Source organism: Zonotrichia albicollis, chromosome Z, assembly GCF_047830755.1.
Source record: "Zonotrichia albicollis isolate bZonAlb1 chromosome Z, bZonAlb1.hap1, whole genome shotgun sequence".
Taxonomy (NCBI): domain Eukaryota; kingdom Metazoa; phylum Chordata; class Aves; order Passeriformes; family Passerellidae; genus Zonotrichia; species Zonotrichia albicollis.
The window spans coordinates 22,926,836-22,946,364 of NC_133860.1; positions in this window are offsets into that span (position 1 = coordinate 22,926,836).

Consider the following 19,529-nt stretch of genomic DNA (forward strand, 5'->3'; position numbering starts at 1 on the left):
GTTATGGTCCTTGAAACATTAAGGCCTTGTTATATTTGGCATATCTAAATGATGCTGAGCTGAATACTGCTTGATGATATGCTGCTACCATGTCACTATCTATGCAGCCAGTGTATAGGGAGTATCTTTTTTTCACTTGATTCTCTCACGTTATACCTTCAGTGATGCTTGTGTACTACTTCCCCCCACCAAAACTGGGCAAAAAACAGATGTAAATATAAAGGCCTAGAGGATATAAGTATCTGTGATCTAACTCTTATCAGTGAGCCTTCATAATTTTCAAGGTCAATGCTGTGATGGTGGTCATTTTAAAACAACTGCAGCTTGTGGAGTCACATTTCGCATTTTGCTGACAATCAGTCTCAGTTTTACAAACCATCAACTAACCACTAAGCAGCTTTTGCAAAGGTTTTGGCAAGACCACCAGTAGATAAATGCCTACAGCTGCAATGTGAGGACAATGAGAAGAATGAGAAGGATGCTGACCAACTGCTTCAATCAATTTCTTGGATTGGTTTTTCTTGGTGCAGCAGTGTTTATGGGCTCACAAAACATAGCTCACAAAACAAGCACTGAGCAACATTTTGAAATTGTTAATGGAACATTTTTGAGGATTTACGTTGATTCTTTTGCATTGTCCTGGTGCACAAGAACACATTAGCCTGAAAGCCCTAACCTGTTGTCTTGCGAAATCTGCCACCTTCCATTGGAGTGGATTATAGATCAACTGTTGTAGGCAGATAAAAATGGGACAATTATTTTTATTATTTTTAATTTCACAGCCAAATTTCAGTGGACATATAATTTTTCCCTGTGCTGTATGCAATATTTTTACATACTGCCTAGAAATATAAAAAAATATACCATGATCTGATGTAAAAACTAGTAGTGTGATTTCTCTGTATGCCATAAAATTTAATTATCCTTTCCACAACTTTTTTGTTCTTATTGAAAATGCTGTTTCTAGGGACTGTCATATCACATGGATTATGGATATGCTATTGCCAGATTAATAATGAAAATTGTAAACTATGAGTGCTGTTCATCACAGCTGATTGGAATAATTATTTTCTTTCAAACCTAAACAAGATAACCTAAAAAGTCTTAGTAATTGAAGTAAAAGTAACCCTGAATATGAGTGGTGGTAATGAGACAGTTTTTAAAGCAGTGAAAACAGCAATTTGAAAAGCAACATTCCAAATATCAGCTTCAACTACCTTATTTTAATTATTTTTAATATCAAATGTTAATCACACTTCAGAGCAATGGAACCACTGAGAAAACAATATTAGCACATTAAAAAAGGTATTTGAAAATCTTTTTTCAAAATTTTTTTCAAAACTTTTTTTTCTTGCAGCAAAGAGCTGTTTTTAGGTTTTTCATAGAAGGTGCTGCTGAGAGGCTCTGGGAGGTAGATCTCCATGACAAACCAATTCACAGTCAATGATAAATGTTAGTTAGTTTGTGTGTTCTACATGGATGATTCCACCTTCTGGAATATTTTTCCTTCTAGAAGTCTTTATTAAAACATCTGTCTTTGGCAGATTAGATCTTTAAGGCCATTGAAGTCTGTAGTGAGGGGTGTTCGATGATATTTTCCTTCCTGAATGGGGAAAGAGCATTTCTCAGAGAGATTTTCTGGGCAATTTTAGGAAATCTGATAACTGCTCTTTGGATTTTTCTATGATCCTGAACCTTGCAGATATGTGAACTCCATGGCTGTATCTGAAAATTTCTTACCTTTAAGACTTATGTTCCTCTCTCTATGTCTTTCCTGAGAAATTTCATTCATTGCTGAGTTTGGTCTTGACTACTCATGTGTCTAAATAAGGGTGTACAATAATGTGTGTGACTTGTACATATAGCTTCCGGACTGTCTGAAATAGACTCAAGATGTTCTCCTAGTTTGCATTTTGTGCCTGTGAAACAGGGCTGGTTTTGGTACCTGATCTCGTGTCTCTCCATCTGGATCCAATTAAGGGTGGATATAGCTAAGAATGTTCAAAGTGCATTGACGCTTTCATCTAACATTTAATAATTCATCACGCAAAAGCTTTTCTTTCCTAATTCCCTTCCCCTTCCCCTTCCCCTTCCCCTTCCCCTTCCCCTTCCCCTTCCCCTTCCCCTTCCCCTTCCCCTTCCCCTTCTCCTTCCCCTTCCCACCTTTCCCCTCCCCTTCCTTCCTTTCCCCACCAAGTTGCCTGACACCAATACAAGCAGATAGCATGCATATTTAGAAAGGCTAAAGGGAATCCTGCAAGATGCTCAGATGCTCATTGATATTACTCAGCTGAATGGTCCCAGCTGGCATTCTACATGCATCACAAGGCATCAGCACTGATCTTGGAATGAGCAGCAACCATTTCTTCCTTCCAGTGTCTGAGCCACAAAAATGAGATACACTCAGAAACTGTGTCAAAGTAGATGCAATATATATTTTATCCCAGATGGCCCAAAGAGTCCTCTTTGGGCCATCTGGGATAAAATATATATTGCATCTCTTTGGTCTCAAAGGCTGACAAAGATTTCTGGATTTCTGCATATTTGTTAAGATGATTTAATGTGGAAATTTTCCTATAAATTAGTGCAGTTGAAATGACTCTGTGTGCCTTTTAAGAAATCTGGAATATATGAAGTGTTACATGTTTTGAAATGTACTTTACAAAAAAGTTAAGAGAAGTAAACTGTCAGCAAAGATGGAAAAAGACCCCCAGGTATGTATGAAAATACTGTGACAAACTGATGGCTATACAATCTTCTGTTCTTTACATTCAGTTATTAAATATGTAAGGATCTTATTTTTCTTTGTCAATTCTAATTACTGTACAAGAGAGTGCTGTGCTTGCTAAGGAATGAAGGCTGTTGGTATGTCAGAACAGGAGAGGTAACATGAAAAGAGAAACGGGGATAACAAGTGGGAGAGCTACCACTGGGCTAAAACTTCTAAACGTATATATAACCCCTGTAAATGATAACAGATTCCCACCCACCCACCACTGAAAACAACTCCACTACGAAGTGCTCCCTACAAGACTGTCTCACAACAATTCCTATTCAGCCTTTGCTGAATAAATAGGAGTGGTCCAGTTCAGGATGCCTCCCATCACGAAGAGCAGGGAAAAGAGATCTAGAGAAGGTTCTGATGACTGGCATCTTCTGCTTGTTTGTGCATTATGGCAGGAGTGGCAAGTAATGAGAAAAAGTATTGTGACAGCTCTCGTTTTCCCATCAAATCCTCTCTAAAAGAACAAGCATGAAAAGTATGAAGCAGAAGTATGAAAATATGTATAAAAAAATAGAAAGCAGAGCTGAACTCTTTAGGCAAGGTTGGGGTTTTTTTCTCTTTTTTTTTTTGTTCCCCTTCCCCCCTTTCTTATAATCATCAACTGTGTGGAAAAAGTGTATAAAATGCAGTATATGGTCACATCAAATTAAACGCACTCTATTAGTATTCAGAAATACCTATCTTAACAAAATCTTATCCAGGCCAACTCATCACTGTGTAACAGGATTCAGGATTACAGTGTGGCTCGAACACTGGAAACAGCACAGAGATAAGTAGAAAAGTCTGGTAGGGTGCTAAGCAGTAGGGGATACCAAGTTAAGGACTGTCAACAAATATGCACAGTACAGGTACTTGCTTTTCTTGTAAACAGAAGCTAAAAAACTTTCAACAAGAACACCTATTATTTTGCTTATTCACTTTACCTTGAGCAATTTGGCATGAACACAGTGAAAATCTGAGATTCTGCTCAGAGTGATGTAGGAAAATCATTCTTGCAGATTGCCAGAACTTGACTGAACATAATGTAACACTCTGCTCTGACTGAACTGCTTTTGAACTAGAACCAAACTAGATAAGTTTTAGGAGTCACTTCTAATTTACGAGGTTCTGCAATACTACTAAGTATCACATGAATGCTGTCTTGTAGGAGGGCATAGCATTTGAGTTAGCCAAATCCTAAGGGGTAGGGAAATTCCTAGGGTAGTATACTAGTTGTGTGATTTTCTTTCCGCCTAGGGGTTGACAGGACTATGTACAGATATTAAAGGAAGTTAAGTCACAGATTGAATTTGGCATGTCAGTGCATAGTTCCCCTCAAGATTTTGTTAACCTGGAGAATGAATTATGAAAATAAGGAAAGTTTGGCCTCTGAACATGGGATTTGTAGAATCATGAAGCTGAAAATGAGAAGGAGTTGCTAACCATATAGAAGAGTTTTGGGGGTTGAGCTGGGCCCACAGGACACTGCCATCGAGACAAATAGGAGGTTCAGTGCCTGGTCTGAGAACCACGCGCAGATTTAAGTTTAGGATTACCTTGTGATCACTGATGGCAACAGGATCTGGTCATTTTGATAGACTGATCCTGGAATCTGAACAATCAAGAGCTGAGCTGTTCTTGATTCTTTTGATATTTAGTGTGGAATGTAACTGAAGGAACAGCTAATTCCATGTGCACATGTATCCTTAATTATGGATTATCTGTAGTTATGTATGAGCAGTATTTGAGATCCACTTTTCTTAATAAGTTTGTAAAAGACACAGATTTTTCACTTTAGTGTTAAGGCTTTTTCCTGGTTGTATTTTAAGGCTATTATTACTGATCAAAGAGCAAATTTTAGTCAATTAATTACAATAAAATTATATAACAGTTTATATAACTCTTATATAACTCTTAACAGTTAAAAGAATTCTTTTCCTCCTCTGTGATGCGGTGTCCTTCCCTGTCTTGCTTACCACTTTTTCCACCCCCACCCCCTGCTCCCAGTATAAAATATATGCACAGTGCTACCATACAATGTATTGAAATGTGGATGGTTTCTTGTTATTTCCCTTTTCCCCCCTTGATCTGCCTCCTGCCCAACCCCCCCCCTCAATGTTATCTTTCTGTCTTATTCCATGCATCTTTTTTCTTTAATGAAGCATTCTTCAACTTCATGAAAATTCTTTGATATTCAAGAAAGAATATGGAAACTTGATTCTAACTACAGGAATTGCTGGGATTGCTGCATGTAAGGGAATGAAATATTAAGGCTGACAATGTTAACACAAAGGCAGCAATAGAACATTATTTTAGGCATTAAATTACATTTCAATTTACTTGTGTCACTTCACAACTGAATGCATTTTGAATTTACAAGACTAAAATAAAAAGACACAGAAACAGGCAGGAGGCTCCACTCCCATCCTTTCAGTCTTGTTGTGGACACTCATCAGCATTTCATGTGGAGCCTCACAAGTCATACAGTGTTCACAAAATTAAATTACCTCTCAAATTACCATTTTGCCTATTTTAATGCTTTCCTCTCCCTTCAGAAGCTGTTCTCTAAAGCTATACCACTTGCCCAATCAGGTTTCCTATCATCACAGCTGTCTTCAAAGTAAAATGTATTAGAGGTGCATCCCTTTATCTATTTACAGAAATTAACATAAAGAGTGCTTCAAAAAGCCTGTTCTGAATGACAGGCTTTTTGCCATGGCCAAGTGACAGACTGTTCCCTGCCCAATCAGAAATTGCTTTGCTGTCAATTATAATTGGTTAGTATGATGCAATACGGCTTTCTTTAACAAGATGGAATCATCTTCCTATTCCCCTTGAGGATCATGAGTTTATCTCTTTGCAGAATCAAGACCTTCAGAAGAAAGCAGCCCTAACAGACTTTCTGGATGTACTTCTTCTCAACGTAAGTCTAACTGTGAAAATTTAAATAAACTTTATAAATTTTATATAGGACTCCTGCTGGCCCAAAACACAAGGTCAAAGTTAGCATGTGCTAATTATGCAAACCCAGCATTCACAACATTTACTGGTGGGACATTCCTAGCTATGAACAAATCTACATTTATGCTGTAACTTCTCCACTGGGCTGAGTGACTGGTTACACAGAAAGATCTTAGGCAGCTGAGAGTAGCCTGTTTTAGTGATTATCTGTTTTCATAAAAATCCATGAATAAATTAGACTTTAGGGTGAGAGTCCTTTCAAGAACATAAATCCATTTAAAATCCATTAAAAATACAATAACTATGGAGAGATGTGGAAAAACACTTGATGGTCAGCCTTTTGCTGGTGCTATGATCTACTTATCTATTTCTATAATTTTCATGTTTATAAATATAGGACTATTTATGAATAATAATGATGAGAGTGATGGAAATTAATTATGTCATTGCAGGTGTTGTTAATTTCAAGTGCTGCCTACAAGAGTGCAAGCTATGCAGTACTGCTGGCTTTTAGAGAACCAGATACTGCTACAATAATAGCGTAGAATGAGCTATTGGTTTACTATCTTTCTTCCATTTAAATGTAATTTGTTAACACCTGTTAAACAGAGCAGTAAGTAAAAATTACATTGCCACTGCTGACCTGCAGGAACTCTAATTTCTGCTAAGCTCTTCTGTCACCAGCAGTATGTGGAGGACAACTTTTTGTCACAGCTGATGAGTGAACCTGCCAGGGAAGAGACTATGTTGGACCTGTTGTTTGCAAATAGAGACAGGCTCGTGGGAGATATGGTGGTTAGAGGCTGCTTAGGGCAGGGTGATCAAGAAATTATAGAGTTCTAGACATTTGGTGAAATCAGGAGAAGAATCAATAAGAATTCTACATTCCAGAGAGCGGACTTGGCCTATTTAGGAGACCTATTCAGAGAGTTCCTTGGGAAGCGGCCCTTAAAAATGAAGGAGTCCAGAAAAAGTGGATGTGCTTCAAAACAGGTATCTTGGGGGCACAGGAACAGACTGTCCCTGCATGCAGAAAGATAAGTCAAAGAGGAAAACAGGCAGCTTAGATGGGCAATGAGATTTTGAAGGAACTTAGGAATAAAAAGAGGATTCATTATCTTTGGAAGGAAGGTCAGGTCCCCCAGAAAGTATTTAAGGGGGTTGCTAGGGCACATAGGAAAAAATTAGGGAGGCCAAAGCACTGTTCGAACTTATTTGGCAACTTTTGTACAGGATAATAGAAAATATTTTTAGAAATATACTAATGGCAAAAGGAAGGGTAAGACTAGCCTTTGTTCTCTACTGGATATGGGAAAGAACTTAGTAACTGCAGATGAGAAGGCAGAAGTGCTTAACAGCTTCTTTGCCTCAGTCTTCAGTGGGAAGATGGCTTGTCCTCAGGATAACAACTGTCCTCTTGGGTTGGTAGATGGTGTCAGGGAGCAGAATGTGCCCCCTGTTATCCGGGAGGAGGTCAGTCATCCAAGCTGAGCTGCTTGGATGTTCATAAATCTATGGAAGCAGATGGGATCCATCCCAGAGTGATGAGAGAGCTGACAGATGAGCTTGCAAAGCCACTCTCCATCATTTACCAACAGTCCTGGCTCACTGGTGAGGTTCCAGATGACTGGAAGCTGGCCAGTGTGACACCCATTCATAAAAAGGGTGGGAAGGAGGATCCTGTTAATTATAGGCCATTAGCCTGACCTCAGTACCAGGTAAGATTATGGAACAGTTTATATTGAGTGTCATCAGACAGAACTTACAGGAAGGCCAGGGTGCCAGACTCAGCCAGCACGGGTTTAGGAGAGGTAGGTCATGTTTGACCAACCTGATCTCCTTTTATGACCAAGCAAACCACCTGGTGGATGCAGGAAGAGCTGTTGATGTCGTTTACCTGGATTTCAGCAAGGCCTTTGACACTGTCTCCCACAGCACACTCCTGGAAAAGCTGGCAGCCCACGGCTTGGACAGGAGCACTCTTTGCTGGGTTAGGAACTGGCTGCATGGCCGGGCCCAGAAAGTGGTGGTGAATGGTGCTGCATCCAGCTGGGGGCCAGTCACCAGTGGTGTCCCTCAGGGGTCTGTGCTGGGACCAGTTCTGTTTAATATTTTTATTGATGACATGGATGAGGGGATTGAGTGTTTCATTAGTAAATCTGTGGACAATAGTAAGCTGGGACTGTGTGTTGATCTGTTGCAGGGTAGGGTGGCTCTGCAGAGAGACTTGGAAGTGTTGGATGGATGGGCAGAGTCCAGCAGGATGAAGTTTAGTAAGTCCAAGTGCTGAGTCCTGCATTTTGGTCAAAAATAACCCCCAGCAATGTTACAGGCTGGGGATGGTGTGGCTGGAGAGCGCCCAGGCAGAAAGGGACCTGGGGGTACTGGTCAGCAGCTGACTGAATGTGAGCCAGCAGTGTGCCTTGGTGGGGCCTGCACTGTGCCCTGGTGGCCCAGAAGGCCAATGGCATCCTGGCCTGTATCAGGAAGAGTGTGCCCAGCAGGAGCAGGGAGGTCATCCTTCCCCTGTACTCAGCACTGGTGAGGCAGTACCTTGAGTGCTGTGTCCAGTTCTGGGCCCCTCCGTTTGGGAAGGATGGTGAGACACTCGAGCGCATCCAGAGGGGCAGCGAGGCTGGTGAGGGGCTTTGAATACAAATCCTGTGAGGAATGACTGAGGGAGCTGGGGGTGTTTAGCCTGGAGAAAAGGAGACTCAGAGGTGACCTTATCACTCTTCACAACTTCCTGAAAGGTGGGTGTAGTCAGGTGGGGGTTGGTCTCTTTCCAGGCAGCAACTGACAGAACCAGAGGACACAGTCTCCCAAGGAAAATATAGGTTGGATATTAGGAAAAAGCTTTTTACAGAAAGAGTGATAAAATACTGGAATTTTCTGCCCAGGGAGGTGATGGAGTCACCACCACTGGATGTGTTTAAAAAAAAGATTAGATATGGCATTTGGTGCCATGGTTTAGTTGAGGTGTTAGGGCATGGGTTGGACTTGATCTTTAAGGTCTCTTCCAACCTAGTGATTCTGTGATTCTGTGGTTAGAAAGTTTGGACAGATGAATAAAGGAACAGAGCACAGCCTCAAAAAGCAGCAAATAAATGATTTGAATGAATGTGGAACTCACTTTATTTTTTCAGAAATATTGATCCATTGTCTGACAATAGACTTGTCAGAAGAAACTTTTCAGCAATCATCTATTTTTTTTGCCATCTGTGGATTTTGCATGGTTGTAAGGTCCTCCAATTCATATTCTATAGACTCTAATGTCTCTATTTCATAGCAATCCAACTTTGAAGTAGCAATCCAACTATACCAACACACTTATATTCCTTTACCTTTCAAGTGGTCAGGTTAGCTTTGAGCACCTTTTCTTCTCAGTGCAAAAATTGTCATATTCCTTATCCTTCCAAAAAGTGCTTAAGAGTGCCAAAATGGCTCGAAAAGCATATGGTTTGGGGGTTTTTTGGTGCTCTTCTCCACTTCACAGGCGGATATCCAGCACATAGGGACAGTTAATGTTTGTATATCAAATAGGCTTAGGACCTGAGACTAGGGGTGAGACTATGTGCACAATTTGTCCTTTATTTCATGCACATCTTATAATGTCCCATTTTGATACCCATCTGAATATTTTTTCTAAATAATTTCGTAGCATAGCCTATCAAATTTTCTGCACTACTAGTCACTTTTTCTTGCTGATTTCTTTTGCAGTGTATCTACAATGTAGAGAAGCTTTAAGTATAGAAGACACATCTTCATATACATCTGCATATTTTCAAAAACTTGTAAAGGTTCAGGTTTCTTCAAGCGAACTTATTTTTCATCACCATAAAATATTATGTCATGGGTATGGTTCTTCTTGCAAACTCAATATCCTCAGTACTTACTGATATGCAACTGTTCCGTATGTGTTGCAAGGACCAAATATCCAGTAATAAACCATATTTCATGTGAGCCAGAGAAGTTAAGACATGTGTAAAGCATATACCTAAAATCTATCCCCATGGGCCAAGAAATGCAGGTACAAAACTTGCCACTGTTGAAGTCAAACTGGGCATATGTTTTGCAAATGGCTATAAAAGAATGGACTTTTAAAACAGTTGTATTCATGAGTTATATCTTTTGAGTAAGGCATCCCAAATATTTAAAAAATAACTATGCTACTGGCAGAAAAAACCCTCTTAGCATGTGCAGAAAAATCCACACGCCTCTTGGGAATGTCAAGTATTGTTTAGAAGATAGAGCCACAAAATATCTGGAATCTTTTTTGAAATTACAGCATTTCAGATAAGAACCATATAAACCCTTATAATCCCCTAAAGCTAATTGGAGTAATTATAACTACTTTAGAAACTACCACAATACATTATTAAAAGTAATTAGATGATGTTCATGATCCTTCAATAACTGGGAAAGTTTCATTTTCAATAGAGAGGAAAAAAAGGTACATGCAAAAGAAAGTAGTATTTGCTGCTACCTCTCTCCTTGGTGTCTTAAGTGACAATGAAAAATTCACAAAAAAAGTAGTTTCCTGCCATCTTCAATTATACTTCAAAAGTTTCATCTCATCCAGTAGTCATTACTTGTTCTTTTATCTGATAGTTGTAGGAATTTGTATTCTTTTTCTTGAAGCATCAACTGCATGGAAAAATGGGCACCATTTACGATTATCAGTGCAAAGTATTGATAACTTGTGAGGTGCAAGAATACACAAATAACACTTAGTAACAGAAAGGGAACTATTCTGGTAAAGGGACTTTAGCAGTGCTCCATACTGTTTTTATTGGTAACTCTAGCCATCTTTTATTCTATTTATAACTAAACAATGAGAGGAAACAATGACACATTTTTGAAATCTTAACAGCCCAGAACACTGGTTTTCTGGTCTCAAGAGAGAGAAACCTGGCTAAGCCATGTTTTAGTCCCTAGCCTGTCTGGGCGTGTACGGCAGTCATTAGCATTCAACTCTCTTCCTGAGGTACTTCCACTTGCCATTGAGATAAGCATCTACAAAGACAGAGGTCTTCAGCATTGTGAAAACTGGAGATTTGTTCTTGAATTTGCTTTATAAAGACTTTTATTTGATTCTTGTTCTCCACTGCTTCAGTGTGTGGGTGCCTTTCTATCAGTTCTGAAATTTTGCATGTCAAAACACTCATAAAACCAGTTGTTTTGTCCCTGGGATGACTGTAAAAGTACTATTTATTATAATGAGTTGAAAATAAATATAGCAAGGAGACATTTTGCAAGTGATCTAAATTAGGACTTTGGTACAACAAGAAGAGTGCATGGCAATTCATGAACTCTTTGGAGAAGCATGTTGCTCCATCTGTGCACAGCTGGGAATGAAATCTGTGTAAGGCTGTTTTTACTGCTTTTAGCTCCTTTGGTGGTTTTTGCAACACTCTCATTCTTTGTCTATATCAGGTTATATCAGCTGACATTCACCTAAGAATACTTCTGATCTAAAAAACTCTTAATGTGTTGCAATGTAAGTATTTTTCAGTTTGTCACAGTAGTCTTCCTATTGTGCACATGCACCAATGCAATTTACTTTCCAGTTCATTGGGTCAAAAGCCAATCTTGTTAATGTATATTACCTGCAGTTTGTGTGTAAACAGTAGTCAGAAATTTTCTTTTCTTTTCACTTTTGTATCAGTCAAAATTAAATTACTAGAGGGATTACATTTTTCTGCAACTTTTCTTGGTCACAGTAATTCTGCTTACAGATTATGTTTTCTCCCTCTTTCACATATAACTTAAATTAATAGCTTCAAATTATAAACAAATTAATTCCATGCAGAAATGGAATAATTGCTTTGAGATACCTGTTGGTATCTTATACATACAAAATCAGTCACATTTTAAATGATGAAAGGTTTAAATAATACAAAGATTTGGGGAAGTAAACTCACGAAAAAAGTAATTTAAAGAAAAAAGTTTGCTTTTTCTAATAACATGCACAGTAGGGTGTAAGTTTAGGCCTGTGAATCTGGCATATTTACACATGCATTCTGAGCTGGAAAAGCTTTTTGTTAAAAGAATGGGGATAACAGCTTTAAAATTTCAGCTTTGCTTTAGAGCTCCAGCCTTAGTAATACTGCAAGAATCCAAAGATCAAAAGAACGAATGTTGTGTGAATTGGACATTCAGCTGACATAAATCAGCTCTGATCTGTTTAAAACAATGAGACTACTGAGCTACACCAGCTGTGGATGTGGCCTAATGTTTTCAATGCCATAGAACAACACAGTTACTCTGTGCAACATTCTAAACTGCATCCAGTGTATTTATTGATGGCATGCTTGTCTGCAGGGCCAGAGCTTTCCTGCTGGGCAGGCTGCTTTCTAAGCAGAGAAAGCAGGCTCCAAGCTGGGAACAGGCAGAGTAGTCTCCTGTCCCTGTAATGATCTGGACTCAACATGCTTTCCAGCTGTCATGTGCAAACAGCAGTTATATTGCTGTGGTTTTTCCTCATCCTGTTCCCTGTCTGTGCCTGAGTAGGGTCTGGCAAAAGGGGAAGGGGAAAGTGCACTGCCAGCTTGACAGAAATTCACAACAGCCATCATAATGTCCTAAGATCCATGAAGGAAAAATGTTGATGTCTTTATGGATCAGCTTGTTATCTTCCCTTGACCCATTCCCCCTTCCTATGACTGCACATTATAAAATGGAAAGTGGGTCATGACAGTTTTTTATAAATAATATAAATGAAAGTAGACTTTTTTCTGAGGTGATTTTGGAAATATCTAGGGGGACAAAGATAAACTGTTTTGGAATTCTGTGTATAGCTCTCTGGCCATCTACTGCTCACACTACCAGGGATGATGAAGATACATAAAAATAGGCTGTCAGGGTCCTCAAGAGCTGCCTAATCTGTCCTTTCCTGAAGCAAGATGAATATTGTCAGCTGGAGAGAGGAGACATGTTATCTTTAACTTTTTGGTAAAGAAATACAAATGTGAAGGCTGCTGTCTTCTAGGCGATATGAGAAAATAATTCACAGCTCTTGCTGACAGAAGGTTTTTGTTAATGGCCAGCCTCAATTTCATTATGAAAATCATCACCATTAGAGAACAAGATTTTGCCCTTCCTGTAAGTGTGCTCCCTTCCGACTGTCAGTATTTTCTTCCTGAGAATGAACAAACATTAATTCTCAGGTTCATCACAAGACAAGGAAAAACTGATAAATTCCTTGGTTATCATTACAATGATATCTTTTGCTAAAGACATTTTTTCAGATAGGGCACGGAAATATGTATGGGAGATAACTTTGTAAATTCAGCACGATTGCACATAGACATTACCCATTTCCCTTTTTGCAAAGTTACTTTACTCAGGTATTTTGCTTGTGATTCACTGGCTTTCTAGAATCCTTTATTTAAAACAGCTGCCTGAAAGTTTGTTTTACTCATTGCAATTACTGATTTAATTTTTTTTTCAAATTTATCGGTTTTCCAGTTAGATAGGACAGAATTGAATTCTGATCTTAAAACTTACTTACAGCCCTTTATATCTCACTACTGCAAATATAGTAGGAGTAGTGAGGAATTTTTGGTGCAGAAGGAAAATTTCAATATATGAAGCCATAGGAAAGCAATACTAGCTTTCTTAGAAACAAATTGTTTCAGAGGGAAATTACTTGAGACTGTGAGCGACTTTTGCATTTTTTGTATTTTAGATGAATAAAGCTGTGATCAGACAAAAACCTATTCTTAGAAGGGGATCTAGAGCCTATTTCAAGAAAAATGTTTGGTTTCTTAAATCTTGCGCAAGTAACTATATATTCTGAGAAATTACTGCTTTCTATGTTACATCAAGATTTTTACTCAATTATCAAGCTTTCAAATGTTGACTCTATATGGCTATAGGGGCATATACTCTATATTGACAATCCATTTTGTCCATTTTGAGTTGGTTTGTTAGTTTGGTTTTGTGTTTGTAAATTTGCAACAATGACATGCATGGCTCAGTATACTTGGACAGGAAACAATAAAGGTATAAATGTTGCCATTTTTTTAATACATAAAGCTGGAAAAGAGAAATGGAAAAGAACTTTCTCCCAAGTAAGGTGATAGAGTGAAAATTAATCATTCTGCCAGGGAAATTTTAGAACTCTGAATTTAGATTATTTTAAAACTCTTAGTACATTTTTGTTAAATAACTTAAATCTCACCAATACCAATAACTGGGACTTTTTAGAGGTTTTGCATCTATATGGACCATAGGTATCAGGATAACACAACCTGAAAACAAGAACAATTTTATGGACATGTCTATCCAAAATCTCTTCAATTTTGTAGAATTGCACTCCATTTGAAAAAAATAGTCAGTTTCATTATAAGCTTAAAGGAAGAGCAAAAAAATATGAAGTTTCTTTAGTTATGTAACTATTCATCTTCCTCCCCATTTGTTATGTGAATCAGAGCTAAACCCAAACATCTGCCTTTTCTGCATTAAGCTCAAAGCTAAATTTGAAATAGAATGCTTTCACTACAGAATGTCTATTTTCTTTATTCTGTTGTTTACTAAAATGAAAGGGTGGGAGAATCAGATGCTATTAGTACTGCTAAAATATTCTAAAAGCTTCCAGGGAATCAGACAGCAGTTCACAAATATGACATTTTTCATACTGCTGAAATAATGGAAGAGGAAGTTGAGAAGATTTAATTTTATGAGTCTTTGTGGCAGTGCACAAAGAATAATTCCTATAAATAAGACATATAATGTTTCTCAACATGCGTCCTGATCTGCAACTATTATGTTAATAAACATAGCTAATCAGTTTAATGTACTCAGGATGAGACAAGCAGTGAATACTAATACAGAGATAACAAGAAAGGAATCTTTTTTTTACCATTTTTATTATGTTAGGGCAAATCTGACATCCATTTGTGGTTAATGAATACAGATTCAGGAAAAATCTTCTAGTGAGACAGTTCTCACATTAAGAAAAGTGAGATCATATAATTTTTATGATATATGATATGATATTTTAATAATATCATCATATAATTTTTGAGAGAAATTTTATATTTTAAAAAAATTATGTGATGTCTTCATTATGTAAGTGTAAGATACTAATGTCTCTTTTCACACTATGACATTTCTACTGAAATTTGGCAATATTTAAGAAACAACAACTAGAGTTTGACTTCGTCAGAGGAAATTTAGAATAGCTCTAAACTGGGGTAATTTTACCTTACACTGAGCTCCTACTTCCTTGAAATGTCCTGAAAATATGTCCTTAGCCTTCTCTTCTACCTCTTCATTTTCTATCTTTAGTTTGCTTTCTTGAGAACTATTATATCACCGGAATTTTGAAATGATCTTCTGTGCGCTGATGACTGGAGAAGCTGATTGCAAATGTGTAAGGATATTGTTACTGAAAAAGTTTGTACTACTCTTCAATTTTTTTTTTAATTTAAATCTTCAACATTCTTTTTTGTCTCATTATCTGGGCTACTCCACATTCAGCTGAGGGGATAAAGCATGCATAAACATCATTATCAAATTCTGACAAACACTGCTCTGTTTTCTCTCTTGTACACTGAAGTGAGGAGAGTGGCAATACATTGAATTTCTGTACTGTTTGAACAGAATCTTAATTTTTACATCTTCGTTAGTAAAACCAACATACTTTCAAGCATATTAAAGACAGAACTATGGCTTTAATAATGAGATGTGATCTATTGAAAGGCTACAGGACCAATTATTTCAAATACATTTCATTACATTTTGTAGTCTTACAGAACTATGTTAAAACAGAGAAAAAAAGAAAAGCAAAAGAACAATTAGGTCACCTAGTCTGTCCCTTGAGGGACCAGTAAAGCATTGTTCCCTACATTGTTAAATAATCATTTTATCTAATTATTCAAACCCCAAAGAATGGTCAATCAATCCAATCTCTCAATTAACAAAGAATTCTGTGAGTCTTTTTAAATAAATAGGGAAGTTTTCTTTCTGGAGTAAATGTACTATTACCATTCAATCAAGAAAAAGAAGAAACCCAAGTGCATTAAAATAAAATCTTTAAATGAAGTTCTGACAAAAATCAGGCCTTTACCATTCTCTGAAGATTCCAGAACAGAGTTGTATGAAGCACTGCAGTATGGATGAATCAAGTGTATTACAGTAAAGGGTTTTGAATCAGTTAGGCAATTGAGAACTGGCATTTTATTTTCACATATCTGATGAGCTACATCTAAGTTGACAAGAAGCCTCAGTTCTGGATATTTTGATTTTTAGACTCTCCAAGCTGTCAAATGACACAACAAGTTTTGTATTTCTCAGTTTGTACTTTTAATAAACACTTCCCAGCAGATTCAAGGACAGTGTGATTTAAGTAAGTGCACTTTGTGCCAATCACAAAATAATTTTTTGTCCTACCAGAATTTTGAGAACTGCTCTGTTACTGTGATCTAAGTGCACTACCTGCTCATATTTCATCCAGCAAATTTGTTTTCCTGCAATTTTTTCTCCACCTTGAATATTCACTTCTCAGTTAAATCATCATACTGAAGAAGTTAACATCAGAGAAGCTATGTTATCTGTATTATCTGAAGTGTATAAGACAGCATAGATGTACTTGTGTAACTGACATTCTGTTTGGATTAGTTTTTTCATTTTAGATATCATTTTAACAAACTCTCTTGCTTTACCAACTTTTTTGTTGAGCCTTGATGGAGGTTTCTTTCCTAATCAGACCTATTTTTCCTGGTTACTTTCCCTTTTAATGTGAGGTGCATGATAATCTTTGTGCTCTGTTCTTAAATACACCTGTATGCTCTTTCCCACTAATGTAATTGGGAATTCTGTCTAAGTAAATATGAAAAAAAAGTTGTTTCAATATTTACATTATTTCCCCAATGAATTCTCTTTGTGTATATATGTTGCCTACTAACGTTTATAATGTAACTTTACAAGCAATACACAGGTCCAGGTAATACTTAACAGATGGAATCTAAGGAGATCCTTCACTCTTGGCAACTGATATTGTATGTGTGTCTGAGAGCTTTAGTGTGTGTTTTGCCCTTTATCTGTTTCCTTACCTATGAAAAAATTCACTTCTATAATCACTATATCTTGTACGTAGATGGCTGAAGAATTCCTGTCAGCAAACAAGGACTCAGCATGTCAAATGGTGGTGAATTAAATCACCACCATTTCTGTCATTTTGAAGGTCATGATGATGCCTTAGGTTTTAGCTTTTATATTTTTCAGAGTCTGTACTGCTAGACAAAACAATTCCTTTCCTAGCTTGGGACCAAGGACAACCACCCAAATTTCAGGCCCAAGAGTATAAATGTGGACTGAAAAGAGAATAAAAGATGGATGGGACTTCATAACCTGAGGCTGTAATTGCACAATTGGCTCCAATATGAAAATGGACCAGAACTTATAAAAGTGAGAGCCATCGTGACTGGTCATCCATTTTTGTGACAATTTTGGGTTCATCTTGGGTGTAGCCCTGGCTGGGCTCTTGCATCGCCCAAGGTGTATCCATTGAGACCTTTTAATAAATTCCCGCTTTATTCTTTAATTCCCCCTAGTCTCTGTTCTAGGTCAGCCTACAGAAGGCATCAATGATAGCATGGAAATTTAGAAAATGAAGAATCTAGGTACATTTTCCTCCTTAGTAGTGCTGAAGGTTTTGAGGGGGTTTTTCGGGGTTTGTTCTGGTTTGTTGTTGTTGTTGGGTCTTTTTGGGTGATTTTTTTGGTTGTTGGAGGTTTTTTGTGTTTGTTTTGGTTTGGTTTTTTTTTTGTTGGTTTTTTGAGATTTTTTTGTTTTTTATGTAGAGTACCAGTGCTTCAAAAATTTCTTGGGCTTGTCAATGGGTAAGCTGTTGCAACTAGTTGCCACTAATGTAAACAACCTTCACCACTAGTTTTAACAATTACAGAATGTGCATTTATTGATAGATTCCTAGTTGATTACAAAACTATTTTTCTCTTTTTTTTTTTTTCTTCTCTGCAAAGAAGGTTCTGATTAGTTAAATAAAAGTAAGACTCTAACTAGGAGTACTCAATTATAAATGAATATTTCAGACAGTAATCTGGCTGATGCAATTTGGAATATCCTTCAGGCTTATTTATGTTGCAAATATCAAAGAGACAGAAAAGTTGGAATGCTGGAGATGACTAAAACTCCATTAATCCTTGCAGAGTTAAACCATATGGAGACTAGGAGGCTTTGATTCTCTGCCTTACAATATTAATAGAATTTTCTTCTTTGCCTATTCAATAAAGCCAAGAAAGTTCCAGAGCACTTTTCTTCCAGGCATATCAATTTTAGAGATTTTTGCTATTAACAATTGTTTTTGACTGAAAAGATTTGAACCTTGTATACTATCTTTTTTCTTCTAGTTGCTTTAATTTGGAGAAAATTAAAAGAAATGAGTCTATTAGTGCCATGACTTTGGCTATACCTGTAATGTTAAATTCAACAGCTGTCATAGCATGTTCCTGTGCACTGGGTCACTTTTAGTAGTCATTGATATAGTTTACAAAAAAAACCTTTTCAAACAACTTTTAGGCATGGTTCAGGAAAAAGCATAAGGCAGGGGCATTTGCAACAGAAAACTGAATGAAGTCACAAGGTTTGAAAAGCTACTACAGTCAGGTGGCACAATGAATGGGCAGAAATATGATGAAATTAGGTGATTTTTACTTAGTTAAGAAAATGTCATGAGAATTATTTTGTGAAGATGAGAGCGTTTATTTTTAATGATAACCATTTTCATCTATGACCATAATTTCTTCCTTTGATTTCCTATTGGTTAAAATCCTGATGTCTCCCAACAAATTGATTATATTCTCTTTTCTAAGTAGGTCATGTTTCTTAACTACTGCTGTTCCAATTTTTAATATATTTTTAAGTGGGCCTATGATCTGTAGGATTAATTTGTGAAGCACATTCACAGATGTCCTTTTTTTCTGGCTGACACTTTTATTGTCAGCAAAATTATTGTTTGCTTTTGTCTTCCAGAATGGATGGTAAGGGTCAATTTGAAGAGTCAGATTTGAACTGCATGAGTGATAAAACAATTACATCCTCAAAGACTCATTATATTTTCATCATAAATTTAAGTTTTCATAAATTATGTAAATTTTATATTGGGCACATGTGTTATATGTCAATCACTTTTCTATTATTTTAATACACAGAGTTACATTATTGTGTACTATAATATACATTTATTTTACAGCTGGCAATATTTCTAATGCAGTATCCTTTTATCTATGGCACTTCTGAATGATCTGAAAGTCCTTGAAACTAATAGGAAAATGCAGTAATCATGCTCATCAGAAACTCTTTCCAAACACGGGGAAATGTCTCCAGTACACAAATAATAAACTTTACCTACCATCTGTAGTGCAAATGCTATAACAAGGAGTCTTTTGTTCACTTGGAGTGCCTGTTATGATAAGTGATCATTATTTGCATAGATCATTTAGGATCTGTGCTAAAATTTAAATTTCTTGCTCTCTAATTGCATACAAATCCAATTTGAAAGAAAAGTGCAGAAATGAAGAATCTACACAGAAATCCATGTGCAAAGAAGACTATTTGGATTCTGCAGTTGTTCTCCGGTTTAAACAGCTCAGTTTGATTAGCTGGTAAAATATTAGTTATGCTAGATTATTTGAACTGAATACTGTTTTGCTAATTAAGAGATTCAATTAGGAAGATCTGTTCAGCTGTAGCTTGCAGATATGTCTTATTTTCAGGCAGACACTTGTTAAACATCAAACAATTCTGAATTGAATTTTGTTGAATCTCCACTATCTAT